The sequence below is a fragment of the Ceratotherium simum genome, chromosome 20 (genome assembly GCF_057802395.1).
Source record: "Ceratotherium simum simum isolate JZ-2026a chromosome 20, ASM5780239v1, whole genome shotgun sequence".
NCBI lineage: Eukaryota > Metazoa > Chordata > Mammalia > Perissodactyla > Rhinocerotidae > Ceratotherium > Ceratotherium simum.
In genome coordinates this window covers 28,282,267-28,300,550 of record NC_141919.1, presented here as the reverse complement: position 1 = coordinate 28,300,550, position 18,284 = coordinate 28,282,267, and the positions used below count along the sequence as shown (strand labels likewise).

Here is an 18,284-nt window from a genome sequence, read left to right as displayed (position 1 = left end):
GACATCACCCTTGAGGCCTCCTGATGACTCAGAATAGCGTACGTTATGCTGTCCATCGTGGATCAGCAGAGGGCTGATATGTATTTCATATGTCACTTCTAACTACAGCCCATGAGGTAGAATTCGCCACTGGTCCCCACCTAACTGCAAGGGGGCTGGGGAATGTAGGGACCAGGCAGAATTTTGAGTGACCACCATTTTCTCAAAATGTCTGCCATATTTACCTCTACAGCAACTCTATCCCTGACCCGTCTGTCATCAATGCCCACCCACTCTTCCTTCCCCATTTCTAGAAAATATGTCCATTCCTTCCCATCCCCAAAGACATTGCTTATTTCAAGGCCTCATCATCATTGCCTTCAGTGTGGACCCCAACCATAAGCCCCTCCACCTGCTGCAGACAAAGTAAGCTTCTTAAAACACAAATCTAATGATGTCAGCCTTCCACTTAAGACATTTTAACAGCACCCTTTACCTACAGGATACCTCTCTTAGCACGACCCATATGCCCATCTCACAACAGCTCTGCCTACCTGCCCAGTCTCATCTCCTCACCCTGCACAAGGGAACTCAGTCAAGGGTCCAGAGGAGGCTGAAATCCAGCCCAATCTACTTGCCAAAGCTTGATCTCTGGTGACAAGCCGCATCTTCTTGGGGAAAAGGTGCCCATTTCTCCCTGTGCACCTTTTTCTAATTCAGTCAAACGTGTTATGTGCTCACCAAGCTGCATTCGCCCAGAGAGGGGCACATTTTTCTATTCCACACAAAGGATTTGTATTGGCCAGCAATACAAACTACTAAGAATTCCCCAAATTCAGCACCCCATTTCTTACCTCCAGGCATTGACACATGCTGCCACTCCCCCAGCAATGCCCACCCATCCTACTGGCCTGCTACATTAATCCTTAAGAACCCTGCTCAGGGGCCGGCCCCGTGGCATAGTGGTTAGGTGCGCGTGCTCCGCTGCTGGTGGCCTGGGTTCGGATCCTGGGCGCGCACCGACGCATCGATTGTCAAGCCATGCTGTGGCGGCATCCCATATAAAGTGGAGGAAGAGGGCTGGCCCGGTGGCGCAAGTGGTTGAGTGCACATGCTCCGCTGGGGTGGTCTGGGGTTCATAGGTTCGGATCCCGGGCGCGTAGCGAAGCACTGCTTGTAAGGCCCTGTTGTGGCGGCGTCCCATATAAAGTGGAGGAAGATGGGCATGGATGTTAGCCCAGGGCCAGTCTTCCTCAGCAAAAAGAGGAGGATTGGCAAATGTTAGCTCAGGGCCGATCTTCCTCACAAAAAAATAAATAAATAAAAATAAAGTGGAGGAAGATGGGCACAGATGTTAGCCCAGGGCCGGTCTTCCTCAGCAAAAGAAGAAGAGGAGTGGCATGGATGTTAGCTGAGGGCTGATCTTCCTCACAAAAAAAAAAAAAAAAAAGAACCCTGCTCAAACATGACCTCAGATATTCCCACTCAGAGGTAATTATTTCTTCCTGGTCTTAATTTGGATTCCTCCAAAAGCAAGACCTGAGACAAGAATCGGGTGCAAGTGGTTTATTTCGGGGATGATCCCAGGAAGCATAAATAAACGAATGGTGAAAGTGAGACAGTAAAATGAGAAAAGCCAAGAAGATATGTTAAGAATAGGTTATTACTGTTGACAACTGTGGCTCATCCCCACTGGGAAGGCCCTGGGGAACCATGAAGGATATGCTTACAAAGGAACATGGAAGCTCGGATATTTATCCACTGATTCCTGTTCCTCACTATTTGAGGGCTGTCCTTGGGGGCATTAAGTCTATGGCACACCTTGGCTCTCCTGAATGGGCCAAGTGAGCTCCAAGTTACTGGAAAAAGCCATCAGGTAGAGACGCAGGCATAAAGGCGGCTCTTGGCTCTGCCCTCTGGAGGCCTCAGCTCCACACTCTGAGTCAGCCTTCCTTTTTCATCAGAAATGGCTTGCATTTACAGTTGAATAACTTCCTCAGCCTATTCCCTGCCTGTAGAAGTGTAAAGACCTAGAGGCCTCCCTTCATTTTGAATTATCTCTTTTCATTTCAGTTTAAGTTAACACAATTCCATTAAAAATTTATCTGTTTTTTATATATCAAATTATATTCCACTCTTTTGGGCAAATGCCACATCCAGATTTCTTTCTGAGATAAGCCCTTTTCTACTTTGTGCCAGACTGCTGTGGGGCAAGGCCCTGAAGAGCCTTCAAAGCTCTGTTGTCAAGCCAAGAACATCAAAAAGGCACATCATTAAGATTCTAAGAAGTGCTATTATCAACTTGAGGTCTACAAGACACACCCTTAAGTACTTCAGGTTTTTAACAACAGGTTTCTTAATACCAGATTTTACTGTCACACCTCTGACGTCATTTTTACCCTAAGATGATGTTTTACTGCCCTGACTTTGCTCTTTTCCATGATGTCATTTTTTACTTTGAGATCCTTTTGCTGGCTTCTGCTTGGGCCCTCTATGTTTCTTCTAAATTCTGCTGAAAAACCTAACAGTTCCCTTTAAAGCTCATCTCTTTCTATCTCTTCCTCATCATACACTGCTAAAAGAAACCAGTCGGTACGTTCATTATTCTTCCTGGAAATCTCCTTAACCAAATCTGGCGGTTCATTAGGTGTATTTTCTATTTTCAAATTAGTGCAGACAATAGTGTTGCCAAACTTCTCACCACTGCCTCCCATGGGTTGCCTTTTCTCCATCCTCCAATATCAACTATCCTTCAAACCTCCACGACTAGTTTCCTTGAGACCCTTCAAGCCTCTGCCAGTCCCAAAACCAATGTCACATGAGAGATATAGAATAAAGGATTGATTATACAGATTAGAACTTATACGACTATGGGCGAAACTAGTGAAGTACAAGTCCAGAGGGGAGAGGTGGCGGATCAGAGAAAGGTCACTAACAGGGACCACAAAAAGAAGCTGGTGAAGCAGCCTGTGGAAGGCTGTTGGCTCTCTATCCAGAGGTGGGGCTGGAGTCGCTGAGGGCCAGCAGGGCCAGCAGTCAGAAAAGCTGGACCTAAAGTGGAGCGAGAGAGAGGAAAACTTGGAACCATAGGGACAAACCTGAACCCACAGGACAAACTAAACTCACATGTGTCTCTCATCACCTCTAGCTCAAAGATGCAGTTCCCTCACCACAAAGATGCATACACATCCGGTTCAGGAGGCTGAAGGACGAGATTCCGCAGGTACCAGGTAATCTGCAGGCTCAGCTGCCAACCCATGCCAGCAAGGCGGCTGGCAGATCAGTGGTGACATGCATGAGTTGCAGCAGGGCCTGGCGCCCTGCCCCAACCTCCAGAGCACACCCGCTGTTGCTTCAATTCTGCCCTCCAAATCTCATGCAAATTTCTCTTGTAGTCAACCCTAACCCAGAACCACACCCAGAAGGAAATCTGGGAACCAGAGTTCCAGTTTAGCTAAGTCAACAAAGTATAAAACCATCACAAAGGCTCTTAGCTCACAGTTCCTATCTTAAAGAAAGCACTCAGTCAATGTCATATATTTATTGTTTTCTTACCACCTATCCCAAAGCTTAACGCATAGCAGGTGCTCTAACAATGTTTGTTAAATAGAAATTTGGTTTATATACCAGATTAATTGCAACACCTTGTTCTCTAAAACATTTCCCAAGACACAAATTATGTCTTTCTTTTCGTATAGAGATAAGAATCTTCTAAACCAACCTAATATTTGATTAATTTCCCTGTCTGTGGGACAGTTCATCGCTTAGAACTAAAGCCGTCTACATACTACTTACTCCAGAAAACAGCAGCATTAAAATTCATTCAAACTTAGCAGTGAGAAGAAAGATGATCTCATGGTGTTTCCATTTTCAATGGGGCTTGAGTGAGAGGGCAGGATCCAGGCTTGAGCACTTTCTCCTCATTAGCACTTCACTTCCTGTGCTGGGCTCGAGCCCCACCTCCCTGACCCTACTCAGACAAGGGAAACTGAATGAGGTGATAATGAGGAGGAAATGTCCCGCCCTGTTCCTGGCCTGGCTGGTACAAAGCAGGACCACAGGGATGAGACTGTCCCTGGCTGTTTTAAGGTCTTTCCTCATTTGGGAAGCAGCATGATAAAAACCCGTCACCACAATGATGAAGTGGAGGCTGCAGCAGCGATGATCATAGGTAAGAGTGTAGGTAAAAATGTGCTGGCCTGGGTTCATTGGGTAAACTCAGATTCTTGTTACAATAAGACTTTTAGAAAATCCTAGCATTGCTCTCTGCTACTTAACAACGCTGACCCCATGACTATATTAAGGAAGGAGGGAAGGAAGGAAGGAAGAAAAGAAGGAAGGAAGGAAGGAAGAAAGAAAGGGAGGGAGGGAGGGAAGGAGGGAGGGAAGGAGGGAGGGAGGGAAGACTTTCCCCAGCAGATAACAGGTTAAAAGAGATCTTTTCATACCCTACATAAAGAGTCCCCAGTCTCATGTTATTTATTTAAGCTGTGTTTCAAACTGTGATTTTTCACAAGGAAATTCACAATTGCTCTTTCGACAGCACCAATTCTCCAAGTTGTGCCAAAATCCTACAATATGCTAGTGCTTTCCTAGGCCCCAGACCCAGGCTTGAGAGGAGAGCAACACGTGAAAAAACACGTGCTCTTTCCAAGATGGCTCCCCCTAAGAACACAGAGGTTCTGATAATGAAGAAGAGGGGAGAATGAAATTTTGGTAAATACTGGTCTCTGCTACAGCCCTGTGAAACACTTTCAGAAAGACTCCCTGGGGTCTTTCAGATGGAGGAGCACCCCCTAAGCCAGTTTCTGGTTCTATTATACCAGTCTCTATCCCGCCATACTTACTCCCTGCTTCTTATTACTCTCTTCCTCTCTCTCCTTCTCACTACTCTCTATTCTTTATTTCCAAGACCTTCATACCTTATTTGGCCTCTCAGCAATCAAATGAGGCAGAGACATTATCATGACCCAATTTTCAGACGAGAAAACCATGGCCCCGAAATGATAAATGGCTTGCCTAAGGTCAATCATCTAGTTTGAAGCAGAACCAAGACTAGAGAAACCAGGACTTTGGACTCTCAAGACCTCTGTTCTACCAACTCTTGTGAAGAGACCCCAACCCACTACTGAGTCTGCCTATGAAGGTACATGTTAAAGGAAGGACAAACCTTTCTCTTACCCACAATTTAGCATTGGACTGTGTCTTGAACATGTCTGGAACACGACATTCCTCCAACACTATAAATGCATGTGTCTCTAGGTTTATAAGTTGCACTGATAAAGAGTTATGGCCCCAAAGGTGGCCCTTTTAACACAAGAACACCCCAATCTTGGAGCTGTAGCAAAATTTCCAGTTATCTCCAAAAGGAATTTTTTTTTTTTTCTGTTTTGACAGGTAGTGTATCTACTGTGAGCACTTCACTAATTAATTTATTTATTCATTGACTGGGTTGGCATCTGCCATATCCAAGTCTCAATGTTTAGTGATAAAAGAAGAAAAACAAAATGAACGGTAACACAGGGTCCTGTCCTCAAGACATCCACAATATAGTTGGGAAGATGTCTAAATAGACAAACTAATTCTTTTACAAAGCATGGGGGAATAAATGCTCTCAATGGCAAAGAAGATTTCAGATGATGAAGCAAATATTTCTGCACAGTCATTAGAAGAGTTTCATTGAAGAAATGGAATCTGAATGAAGTCTTGAATGATAGATAAGATTCTAGTAAATAGAGATGTAGGACAGATTTCTGCAAGCAGAGAGAGTAGCATGATCAATGGCCAGAGTTAAAAAAAAAAAAATCAAAGCGAAAAGCAAACAGTGAAATTTGGTAGTAATGTTAGAGTGTAGGGAGTACAGCTGGAAAGTGGAGCCATAATGTGGAAAGCCTTGTATGCCTGAGTCCAAGGTCTGGACAACAGGTTCCTGAATAGGGTGATGAAGCTATCAGAGCACTGTGAAAGCCGAGAAGATAGAAACAGAGACCAATATGATTCCTACCAAAGTGTGGCCCTCTAAATTCTAGGAACTACATGATGAGGTTATGTGATGGTTAATTTTATGTGTCAATTTGACTGGGCTAAGGGATGCCCAGATAACCGGTAAAATGTTATTTCTGGATCTGTCTGTGAGAGTGTTTCCAGAAGAGATCAGCACTCGAATTGGTAGACTGAGTAAAGAAGATCACCCTCACCAATGTGGATGGGTGTCATCCAATCTGTTGAGGGCCTGAATAGAACAAAAAAAGCAGAGGAAGGGTCAATTTGCTCTCGCTGAGCTGGTACATCCATCTTCTCCAGTCCTTGGACATTGGTTCTCCCGGTTCTTAGGCTTTCGACTCAGACCAGTACTTTTACCAGTGGCCCCCTAGTTCTTTGGCCTTTGGACTCAGACTGGGACTTACACCATTGGCTTCCCTGGTTCTCAGGCCCTTTGGTTTGGACTGGAACTACACCACTGGTTTCCTGAGACCCCAGCTTGCAGAGAGCAGATTGTGGGACTTCTCAGCCTCCATAATCATGTGAGCTGATCCCACATAATAAATCTGTTTGTATATATCTATATAAATCCTGTTGGTTCTGTTTCTCTAGAGAACCATGACTAATACAGGTTGTAAAAGGAGAATAAATGTAAAATACAACAATGCTGAGAGTGCTACCTGAAGAAAGTCAGATGATCATGCAGACATGTCCCCAGTGGCATTTACCTTGGAAAATCTACCACTGTCCAGGGTCCAAGGCTTGACACTTCTGCCTTGCAGACTCAGAAACTTGGATCTAGTCAGTGTCCCAGAGTAGGCTAGAATCAGGAAAACCAGAGCACCATTTATTAATTCACAGTAAGAAACAGAAATGTCTACCCAAGTACATCAGGATTTTCAGTTGCAAACAACAGAACCAACTCTAGCTAGCTGAGCAAAAAGGAAACTAATTACAGATATTGTGAAACTCACAGAATTTCCAGAAACGTAGAGCCTGTGAATCAAGCCCAGAGACTCTACAGCCAAGAAGAAAACCCAAATGCCACTACTGGACCACTCACAGACATTGTGGATGCAGCATCACAGCTCACCTGGTGGACACAGGGTATAAGACACTGGGCGTGATATCCTGAGCCGACCACAGGATTTTACTGTTAGGAGCTTTGCTGCTACTATGACTCCTGAAAGGCCAATCACTTCCTGTCACTCTCTCTGGAAAAGTGGATTCTGAAGGTGACCTTCGTCTTTATGTAGCCCCTTTCCCTGGTGGACCCTGATTCACATGTCTGGCCTTTAGCCTCAAGTATGGCTTGGAATGCGAGTTTTCTTGCCTCTACTGTTGAAAGGTGTAAATCTCAATGAGAAAAATCACCACAATGTAAGATGGGAGTCCAAAAGATATAGGGTGACCATAATTATGACAAATATCCACTGTACAGTATGACCTGGAGACAGGCCTGTCTTGTATCATTAGAAGGTTCTTATTCAACACAAAGTTAGAGAAAAGGAAGTTATGTATACGACTTGAATTTTTCCATAGCTTTAGGCTCTAATAACCTGTTGAATTCAACACCACAATTTATTCATTCAGTAAAGTGTACTGGCATTCACTAGTTTGCCCCATGTCACATGTGCTCCACAGCACTGCAGGAAGAGACACTACCTTCCTTTTGTGAACCTTCTTCAGCGACATTATTCTCTCTTCCTTTTTAAGTCTGCCTCCCAGGCCATGTCTGTTCTTTTATTTTCCTTATGCAATCCACAGAGCTAGTATAATCTTTCAGAACTTGGCCTGAAGAGAAGAAAGAGCATTTTTCCTATTAGCATATACATCTCCCGGGCAAAGAACTTGAAATCACCTTCCGCATGCCAGAGTGAGTCCAACTTTGACACCTGCTCTCCCAAAGCACCAGTAACAACCCTAACTCCCTGCAAAAGCTATAACTTTAATAAAAAACAGGTCACACGTCAGACACCAGTATTGCCAGAACATGCAAACACACACGTACACTCTATCACCGATAACTCATAAAAGAAAATGAAATCTCCAACAGTACCCTGTCCGACCAGTTCCTCCAAGGAATTTCCTAGGGAGCGAGGAGGGGAGGGTCTAAATACCCTCAACACTCCGGACACAGTGTGCAGTGTTTTTCGGTTGTCATGGATATTGTCCTGATCCACAGAGAATAATTGGAACATGCAGTCTTTATTTCATTACTGAAACACAGTTGGAGGATGAGTGACAAGTGAGTGGTGGAAAAGGTACACACTGGAAGTCAGACAAACTTGGGTTTCAGTCCTGGCTCTGTCTTTTACCCGCTGAGTGACAGTAGACAGTTACCTCTTCTAGCCCAGTCTCAGTTTCCTCGTCTATAAAATGGGCATGCGATTCCTACCTCACAGAGCTGTTGTGAGAACTAAATCAAGAAATGTATGCAATGCACCTAGTATAGTAGCAAGCAAATGTTAACCACTATAGCACTGATATTACTGGTGTTATTATCATCATCACCTTTATTATTGAACCAAAGGGTCCTATTAGCTCAGAATTGAGAACAGACAGAGTCCCTCATGCCCATGCTGTGAGTTCATCACTAATAGATGAAAAAGCCACTTCCTCGTCATTTGGATAATGGAGGCATTCAAATTCTGTGGAACAGGATGATTAGCCTGTAAGTGGACAGCTGGCAGCTCACAGAGGGAAAAGACAGAGCTATCTCTTAGGAACCCTGTGTACAGCCTGACCCCTTCTCACCCCCACTCATTGGCTCCCCTGTGTCTCCTTACTCAGACACTCGCTTCCTTATTACAAGCGGTCAGGGGGTGACTCTCCCTCTCTTTCTGCAGAAAACAGTGACTGTGCTTATGCATTGCCCCTGTACAAAGTGAAACTGCATGGCTGGGAGAATCCCAAAATCATTCCACCCCCTAATGAGAGAGATTATTTGCAGGCAGATGAAACTAAATTGTAAGCTCTATTGACTTCAACAACAGGTGCCATTTGGGCAAACCCAAAGGGGGCTATTGAATTTTCAAAAAAAGATTTAACTCTTCCTGACACTTCGGCATTGGGTAATAGCCTCCTACCAGTTCTGCTGCCAGAAACATCACCATTGGAGATCCATTCCACTGGGTTCTTGCTCTGAAATCCTTTTAAAAATGTTAATCCTCAGGGAGAAGAAACAGACAACTCAATCATGCTAAGACGCTAGTAAAGAACCTGGGTCCCAATCCTGGCTGAGCTCCTGGGCCAAGATTCCTCATCTAGAAAATGGAGGAATGCTGAGAATTATAGCTACCTCCTAGGGTTTGGGGAAGATAAAATGAGAACTTACAGGGAAGACACTTAGCACAGGATCTTGCATTATGAGCGTTTCCCAATTCATTCATCATTTAAGGAATTTTTATTGAGCTTGCTCTCTGGCAAACACTCATGTGCTTAGAAAAACGCAGACCCCTGAAACTCACCCTTGAAGATCCTGCATCAGTAGGTCTGGGTTGGGCCTGGGAAGATGCACTTTTAACACCCCTCTGGGTAGCTTGTTGAGGTAGGTCAGATCATTATCCTCAGAACCCCATCCTGACCTCCACCGTGGGGCCAAGCCCTGGACCTAGCTGATGGGGGTTCAATTTCTCCCAACTGGAAGGGCCTGAGGTGGGGAGGACTGTTGAGTGGTAGAAGGGGTGAATACTAGAGAAGGCCAGGGAAAGAGGTGATAAAAGTTCCATGAGCCATACTTTGAACAATTTGCAGTTTTGCCTCCTCCAGCAGGAGACCTTTCTCCAGAAGAAGACAGGTGAGGAGAACACTGAGGGTTAACTTGGGTAAGCAACTGAAGGAACAAATAGCAGTCTCTACAGAACAGAAAGTGCTTTCAGAAAACCATTGTGTGACTCCCAGACACCAGCCACAGGCCCTGAAATTCCAGTTTAAAGCAATTCAGCTCCTGTTCCATTCAGCCAGCGATGACTTGCAGGCATTTGCACTTCCGTGGTACCTTTCAGACCAGAGCCTCAAAGCCCTTTTCAAACACAAATCTGTTCAGCCTCATAACCTCTCTGAGAGATTTAGCAAAGGGATAGTGGGGATCACTTCCCTCCCTACCTCAAGGGCAGCCTTTTGGGCGGTGGAAGGCAGGATGTAGGAGGCAGAGGCTGTTTAACAGTCACTTAACCAGGCATCTTGACAGCTCGGAGAAGAAAGAGCCACTTGGGATCAGACATTTCTGGGACACTTAGTCTGAGGTGTGGAATTACAGAAATACCTGAATATCCACCTCTGCCTTTTTGGCTTTCGCTTCTTCCTTGTTTAGCCTGAATAGTGTCTGGTGATTCGGCAGGCACTGAGAGTACCTCCCCAAAGTCTTTCTTACTTCTTCCTTGGAACAGAACCCCAACTTTTTTCTGGGGCAAAAGAGTCCCAGGGGGTAGACCATGACTCACTTAAGTGAAATTAGCAATCCTTGTCCCATTTTCCCCAGCCTTCCGTGCAGCTATGGGTGACCTTATAACTTCAGTTTGGCCAATGAGATGGAAGGGGAAATCTGCTGGGGATGTATTTGTCAGAATTTGCTATGCTACAGTAACAAATTAACTCTATCTCAGTGACTTAACACAATGAAGATTAATTTTCCTCTCATAATTGTAATGTCATCGGTGGGGAAACTGCTCTACACTCACCTGGGAATGCAGGCTGTTGAAGTCTCCATCATGTTAGAATGGAACCATCTAGAACTATGGTCTCCAAGGTCACCATGGAAAAGCCAGAAAAGGTTGAAGTTGGGGACAATGGGTCTCAATGGCCTATGCTGAGAAATGACACATGCCACTTTCTCTCATAGTCCATTGGCCACATACAGTCACATGGAGACAATCTAAGGGAGGCTTAAAAGTGTGGAGTTACACACAGGACGTTTGGAGACACTTTCTATGCCACAGAGGTGACTGCATGACAAGGATGACCTCTAATGCTATAACCATGGGCCCTCCAGGACCAGTTCAACTGACCCCATCTTATCAAGAGAGTAATTAAGAGTGGTTTTTCAGGAACTGACACCCCTTGTCCAGTTCAGGCTGGTTCAGACCACCAATCCATCAACTGAGTCTGCACAAATGCTCAGTAAGGAACTTTTTTGATGTCAAGGAGATAAAAACTCCACCCTCAGATCATAGTAATGCCACCATTTGGTGAGCATGCATCCTATGAAGAGCCATGAAGCTTGACTGTGCTTGCGGAGATCATCAATTACCTCACTTCTTACATCCAGTCATCTATCTCCACACTTCAGATTGCCCTGCCCTTCATCTCATAAATTTTGCCCTAAGCCCTGGATCCAGGAGACAGGTATGAGAGCATATGCCCCTGTTTCCTTGCAGATCAATCTACCAATAAAGCTGTTTTCTTTTCCCACAAGCTGATGCCATAATAATTGGCTTTTTTTATGCACATCAGGCAAGAGAACCCCAATTTTGTGCAGTAACAATGCTATCTCACATACCCTTGTACCCTTGCAGGAAGCCCACTTTATAAATGGTAATCTGGAACATCTCTCATTTGAAGCTATAAGTGCCTAACTGGGAGAGCGTTCATGTCACTGTGCTGATGCAGCTCAGCGCCTGTATACTGATGGCTGTGCAGATAATATTAGGAAGTGTAAGAAGAATGGCACCATGGGAAATGGACTAGTCACTGTTTTACTCAACGAGAATGACACATCATCTCCATGCCTGACTCTGTGCTGGGCTCAGGAGCTCAGAGTACATAAATGGGATCTATTCTTCCTTAAGGTCTCATGGAATTATGAAGAAATCAGGAAGGACTTTCAAAAATCAATCTTCTGACATTATATATTCTAAGTAAACATTGAAAATTAATTCCATCCACAGTACAACCTCTGAGACCAGAGAGCTGCTCAATAGGAATTCTGTGGGGAAAATGGAATTAAGTGCAACTTTAGAGGCTGATGTTTCAAGGAATTTAAGTCTTTGATGAAAAGGGGCAATTAAAGAGAAAAAACACTGGCATTTTTGTCAGCATTGAAGTGCCCAGTTGTTTGGAAACACAAAACATGGAGAAAACTTGCTTTAAATAAACTTGCGAAGTTCACCTCCTCATGGGACCACTATAAAAGGCTCCCTGGTGCCCCTGCTGGCCATACCCTCCTGCAGTCCTCTCAAATGCCCTCCTTCTGGGCTCCTGCCAGTCATCTGAATCACCAATGGGTCCTCCCTAATCTGAGCTGTAATTTGATATGTCAGGAGTGTGAAGAACAATTAGCCACTTGAGTATTGCGTAACTTCAGAAGTTTCTTGAGATGAAATGTATGCAAATGATAGTGTCTACTATTGGACTGATAACCATTCTTTAATTGCAACTTAAAAGAGGAGAGATTTCCAGACATCGTGAGCATTTAATCCAATGAAATATTCAAACTAACTTATATCACTTGGGTGGTAATTTATCTTCTCTGCCCGGAGCAGAAAGAGGTTTCAGTGCAGTAATAATAGGTTTGTTTTTTCTCCCAAGTCAGTTTCTTTCTATTGGAGCATGGACATTCAAAACTGTGCTATCTTTTTAGCATGGAGTTGCTCTGGGCACAGAGCAGTTCAAAGGATCCTGAGGTGAAGGTTGCCACCTTCCCCACTAACTGTTGTGTCCAAGTTAGAAGTCACAGTTCACAAGAACGGAAGCTGTTTCTTGATGTCAATAATATGCAGTGAGAGAGAGAAACGAGAGAGAGGCGAAATGGGATGGGAAACGAATGGGTGAGCGCATTGGACAGATGATGTGAGAGCTAAAGAGAAAAAAAAAAGAGAACAGTAACTTAACAGGCCACATTTCTACTCTCAGAGGATGGAGTCCTCCTTATTAAAGCTACCATCTACGCGTTTCCCGTTCCTCATCACATTCTCCTGGATATCTCTGCTTTTCCCAGATTTGCTTTCTACCACACTGCCTCCCAGAAACTGAGACTCCACCAAAGCAAGATGAAAAAACGCAAGAGTCACATGGGACCTGGTGGGATAATGCCTGTTTTATTCGAATAAGGAGGAAACTGTGTTAATAAATGCCTGTGACATTTCATGATGTGGCTTTCATTTTGAACACATCATTGCTCGATATTGAATCCATCCGTTTTGATAATAAACACCAGGACCATGGAACTCTCACTTTTCATCCATAAATAAATAAATAATAGGGACTTATTTTGCACCCTGGGAACGGGGGAGGATTGCAACTCCCCTGCATGCGTTTGCATCTTATGAACTCTATTCAGCTGCGTGGCCTCCCATTCATCTCTCCGGAAATCCAATTTCCCTCTTGCAGGTTCGTCTGCCAGTTTTCTAATTTTCACATCAAACTGCATATTACTCATTGTCAGGCTGGTTGTTCTGGAAGAATCGTTAGAGTCTTAAACCCTTTACCAGTATTTTCAGTTCAGTCACAGACGGTTGCCAGGGATCATGTTCTCCAAAAGAGCACTGTCTCTCCCAAAAAGCTCAAAATTTCAACCCTGCATTTTCTTGGCCCAGGCCAGGGCCAGTGAGAATGATACTTTCTGATAGATAAATCCAAATTCTTTAATACAGCAAAATGGCCCTTTCCAGCTTGCCCAGCAATGTGTGATTCATTTCTCCATTCCCGACACTTAGCACACAATAGACCCGCAATAAACCATTGATGAAAAAATGAGTAAATGGTTAAATGAACAGTATGTTATATATACACCTATTTGTACAAGATTACATAGATGTATGTTACACATATACCCAATCAAACTTTATTGCATCTAGTATAAATTAATTTTTATTTAACCCATTTATGCTAATGAAAATTTCTTTCTCTTTTTATTTTAAAAGGATCACTAATTATGCTTTAAATGCTGATTTTTTTGGTTTTGTTTTGTTTTGTTGGTGAGGAAGATTAGCCCTGAGCTAACATCCATTGCCAATCCTCCCCTTTTTGCTGAGGAAGATTGGCCCTGGGCTAACAGCCATGCCCATCTTCCTCTACTTTCTATGGGTCGCCGCCACAGCATGGCTTGATAAGTGGTGCTTAGGTCCACGCCTGGGATCCGAACCTACAAACCCCGGGCTGCCAAAGCGGAGTGCACAAACTTAACCACCAGGCCAGCCCCCTAAATAGTAGGGTTTTTTTGTTCATTTTTTTGTTTTTTGTGCGTGTGTGAGGAAGACTAGCGCTGAGCTAACATCCAATGCCAATCCTCCTCTTTTTGCCGAGGAAGACTGGCCCTGGGCTAACATCCATGCCCATCTTTCTCTACTTTATATGGGACACCGCCACAGCATGGCTTGACAAGCGGTGCGTCAGTGCACGCCCGGGATCCAAACCTGCAAACCCTCAGGCCGCAGCATTGGAGCGCGCGCACCTAACTGCTACACCACTGGGCTGGGCCCCCAAATGGTCATTTTAATTTATAAAACTAGTTGTAATTTGTCATGAAGTTGATCCTTAACAAGTTACCAGGCTCTGATCCTCCCCAGATCTGCAGCTTCCAGATCTGTACATTTGGTTCTAGGATCTTTATTCATGCCTACATTTCCAAATTCTCAGGATGGTGGAAGGGTCTAACATACGTTTCCTCTTTAGGACTGGGGTCCATTATGGAAAGTGATTCCTCAGGCTCCTTGCAGCCAGAGGGTAGAGAGGTTCGGCTAGAAATCCATCTCCCTGGAGGTCATTGACTTACCCTCATGGTCTCCAAATGTGTGGCGTGGCTGCCATATTCAGAGAATGAGCAGGCAGCTGTAAGAACTTGCCTTTCAAGAAGCCCTGTTCCATGGACTTACATCTAGAAATTTCTCTCAGACTGTTCTAAGTGCTCCCCAGGTATAAATTCTAAAGGACCAGAGAAAATGTTGCCTTTTCCTTACAGTTTTGTGGGAGATGAGCTATAAAGAAGTGCTTTGTTCCTCAGTAGAATCAAATCTCAAAAGCCTAAAGTTCATAGCAAGTAAATGCAATTCCTCACCCTGAATGCTACACTGGAGGGAAAATAAATGCTACAAAGGACATCCACCGAAATATGGTTGGTGGAGCAGATCACAGTATTGTATCAATATTAACCTTACTCAAGTTGAAAACTGTACTTGGTTACAAAAAAGAGAATATCCCCATTCTTAGGAAGCCTGTACATGTACATGAAGTATTGAGATGTACAGAGGTTTGATGAATGAACTTAGCCCCAAATGATTAAAAACATTATATATAATACATACAAAATAAAATATGAATATATCAATATATAGAAAGAGGAAGTGAGTGCAAATAATAAAGTAAATGGCATAAAATGTTAATAAGTGAATCAAGTAAAGGATATATGATATTCTTTGTATTTTTCTTGTTCTTGCAACTTTTCTGTAAGTTTGAAATTATTTCTAAGTTAAAATTTTAAAGTAACTATTTTAAGCCCATTAGCATAGATGAAATCAGGCTGGACCCTTTAAACATGTGCTAGGGCCAGGGCTGGGGATAATAAATGGGGAATAAACATTCCACCAGAGCAGGAGTCTGCAAACTTTGTCTGTAAAGGGCCAGTTAGTAAATATTTCAGCCTTTGTGGGCCAGACAGGCTCTGTCACAACTACCTAACTCTCTCATCATAGTGGTAAAGCAGCCATAGACGATAAGTAAATGAATGGACATAACTGTGTTCTAATAAAGCTCTACTTAAAAAACAGGCAATGGGCTGGATTTGGCCCAGGAGCCATAGCTTGCCGACTCTTGAACTCGATAATTGGGCTTAAGGGATCTTGCTTACTCTCGTTCAGTTGGGGTCCCCTCAGCTTACTCCCATTCAGTTGGGGTCCCCTGGGGGGAAGCGGCCCTGCCTGCCTTTCTGTGGCAGGCTCCATCTGTAACCCCCGCCACTCTAGAGCACCCTCACCACTATCTGTTTACAGTGATTGACATCAGTAATCTCCACTTGCTTCAGGAGAAATCACAGAGGGAAGCCCTCTCACCCTGCAGGCTACCACGGGACGGCTTAGGAGAATGCGCATGATAACCACACACTCACATGGGAAACAAACAGGAATGTCATTACAAATGCCCGTCTGGAAATGAAAGGGGGAAAGCTGCCCCTCCAGACACACACAGGGGAAGCGTGTTGCTCAGAAATCATAATCCAAACTGTACAGTGAATGTTTTGCTTTAATTAAAGAAAAAAATAAGTTTCTACTTGGGTTCATTGTCCTACTTAGAAATGACCACATATAATGGGTACCACATCAAGACATGGAGAGTAAGAGAAACAGTGAAGGATGAGTAGGGATGGGGAGAGGAGAAGGGAAAGAAGAACTCAGAGTGAACATGGTTAAAATTCCTTTTGCTGCTGCAACCATTGTCACTGGGTTGTTACCCTCATGTCCCTGGCAGGTCCCCTTGGTGCTCTCACAGTCATCTGGCTTCTGCCCTGTCTCATTACACTTCCTGTGCTGTGTTGCAGGTTCCTGTGGAGAAGACAATGCACCTGCCGCACCACAAGCTGTCAGAAGCCCCCAGAAAGGGACATAGACTTGTCGGAGCTCAGCCCAATCCCATCACTAACATAGAGCCGCCACCCACCCCAGCCCAGCTGTCTGACTTGTCCCAGAGCGCTTCTTCAAGCTAATGGTGCCTGCCCAGGGCCCCAGGACTGCTGGCTTCTTGAGAGGCAATTTTATTTGGAATGAATCCCCAGGCAATGCAAAAAAGCAAGCAAACAAATAAAAAGGCTGGAGCATCTAGTGTGACTGACTTTGGAGATGGTGCAAGAAAGTGGAAGCAGGAAGGCGGAAGTCAGACATATGGCAGTTCTCTCTGGCCAGGTCCCTCACTCTTTCTTACCTTTGTTTTTCAGATCCCACCCAGTGGAACTGACAGAGCACCTGCCATGGGCTTGGCAGACACATTGGTGAGTAGGACAGAGGCAGCCCTCCCCATGGAGCTTACATCTGGTGTGGAGTCCCAACAGTAAACAGGCCATGACATTAGAGCGAGCAGTGTTCTCAAACAGAGTACACATCAGGATTATCTGCAGAGCTTATTAAATCACAGATTTCAGGGCCCCACCCAGAGTTTCTGATTCAGGGGTGTGACTGGGGCCTGAGAATCTGCATTTCTAACAACTGTGCAGGTCATGCTGATGTTGCCCAAGGACCAGACTTTGAGAAGCATTGCATTATAGCGTGATTAGCGTTATGAAGGTCGAAGTATAGGGTGTGATGGGAGCATGTAAAGGCAGATCCTACCCAGACTCCGGTGAGGGAAGGCTGCAGTGGAAGTAAGCCAGGCGAAATGTGTTCCAGGCAGAGAGAACAGCATGTGCAAAAGAATGACAGCAAGGCTGGAGAATCTAGAGGAGGCTGGAATCAGTTCAGTATGGCTGGAACCCAGAGACCATCGAGGCCATGGTAAGAGCAGTATTAAAGAAACAATATCTTCTTCTTCTAATAGGACCTACCCAAATATCTGGTGGAAGCATATCGTAAAAGTGGGAAATGCAAATGTCCATTTATGTATAAGCTTAGAGATCTCTTTGCAAAAAAAAACAAAAACAAAACAAATCTTAGACCATAGGGATTGTGCTTTTTATTTCCGGAGAATGTGGCTCCTAATTCCCCTCCCTTTGAAAATGAGCCAGACTAGTGTCTCACTTTTAACAAATAGAAAGCGATGCTATATATGACTTTTGAGATTAGTTATAAAAAGGATAACTTCTTCCTGGGTTTCTCTTTGTCTCGAATCACTCACTCTGAAGAAAGCCAGCTGCCATGTTGTGAGAACCCTCAAGTAGCCTGTGGAGAAGCCCCCATGGGGGAGAAACTGAGGCCTCCCACCACCAACCAGAACCAACTTGCTAGTCATGTGAGTGGCCACCTTGGAAGTGATCCTCTAGTTCCAGTCGAACCTTCAGATGACGGCAGCCCTGGCTGACAGCTTGACTGCAACTTCATGAGAAATTCCAGTCAGCACTAAGATACTCTCAAATTCCTGACCCATATAACTGTGGAGACAACAAATGTTTATTGCTGTTTAAGTCACTAAGTTTTGGCGTAGCACACAGCAACAGACAAATAATAAAGACAACATTTACAGTCATACCAAAAAATATCAAGAATCTAAGAATAAATCTAACAAAACATATCTAAGAACTCTTCGGGGAAAATTATAAATCATTATTAAAAGATACTAAAGAAAACCTAAATCAACAGAGAGATCTATACCACATTTATGAATATGAAGACTTAATATTACCAACATGTTGATTCTCACCTAATTGGTCTACAGATTTAATACAGTCAAAAGCCCAGCAAGGT

General features: G+C 44.1%; 1 long non-coding RNA gene across 1 annotated transcript; it reads left to right on the top strand.

The window, feature by feature from the left end:
- Positions 1-4,080: 4,080 nt before the first annotated feature.
- On the top strand, positions 4,081-17,444 carry LOC147914390 (uncharacterized). Its single transcript, XR_015555312.1, has 3 exons — positions 4,081-4,150; positions 16,433-16,879; positions 17,274-17,444. It is a non-coding gene; the product is annotated as an uncharacterized LOC147914390 (long non-coding RNA).
- Positions 17,445-18,284: the final 840 nt, after the last annotated feature.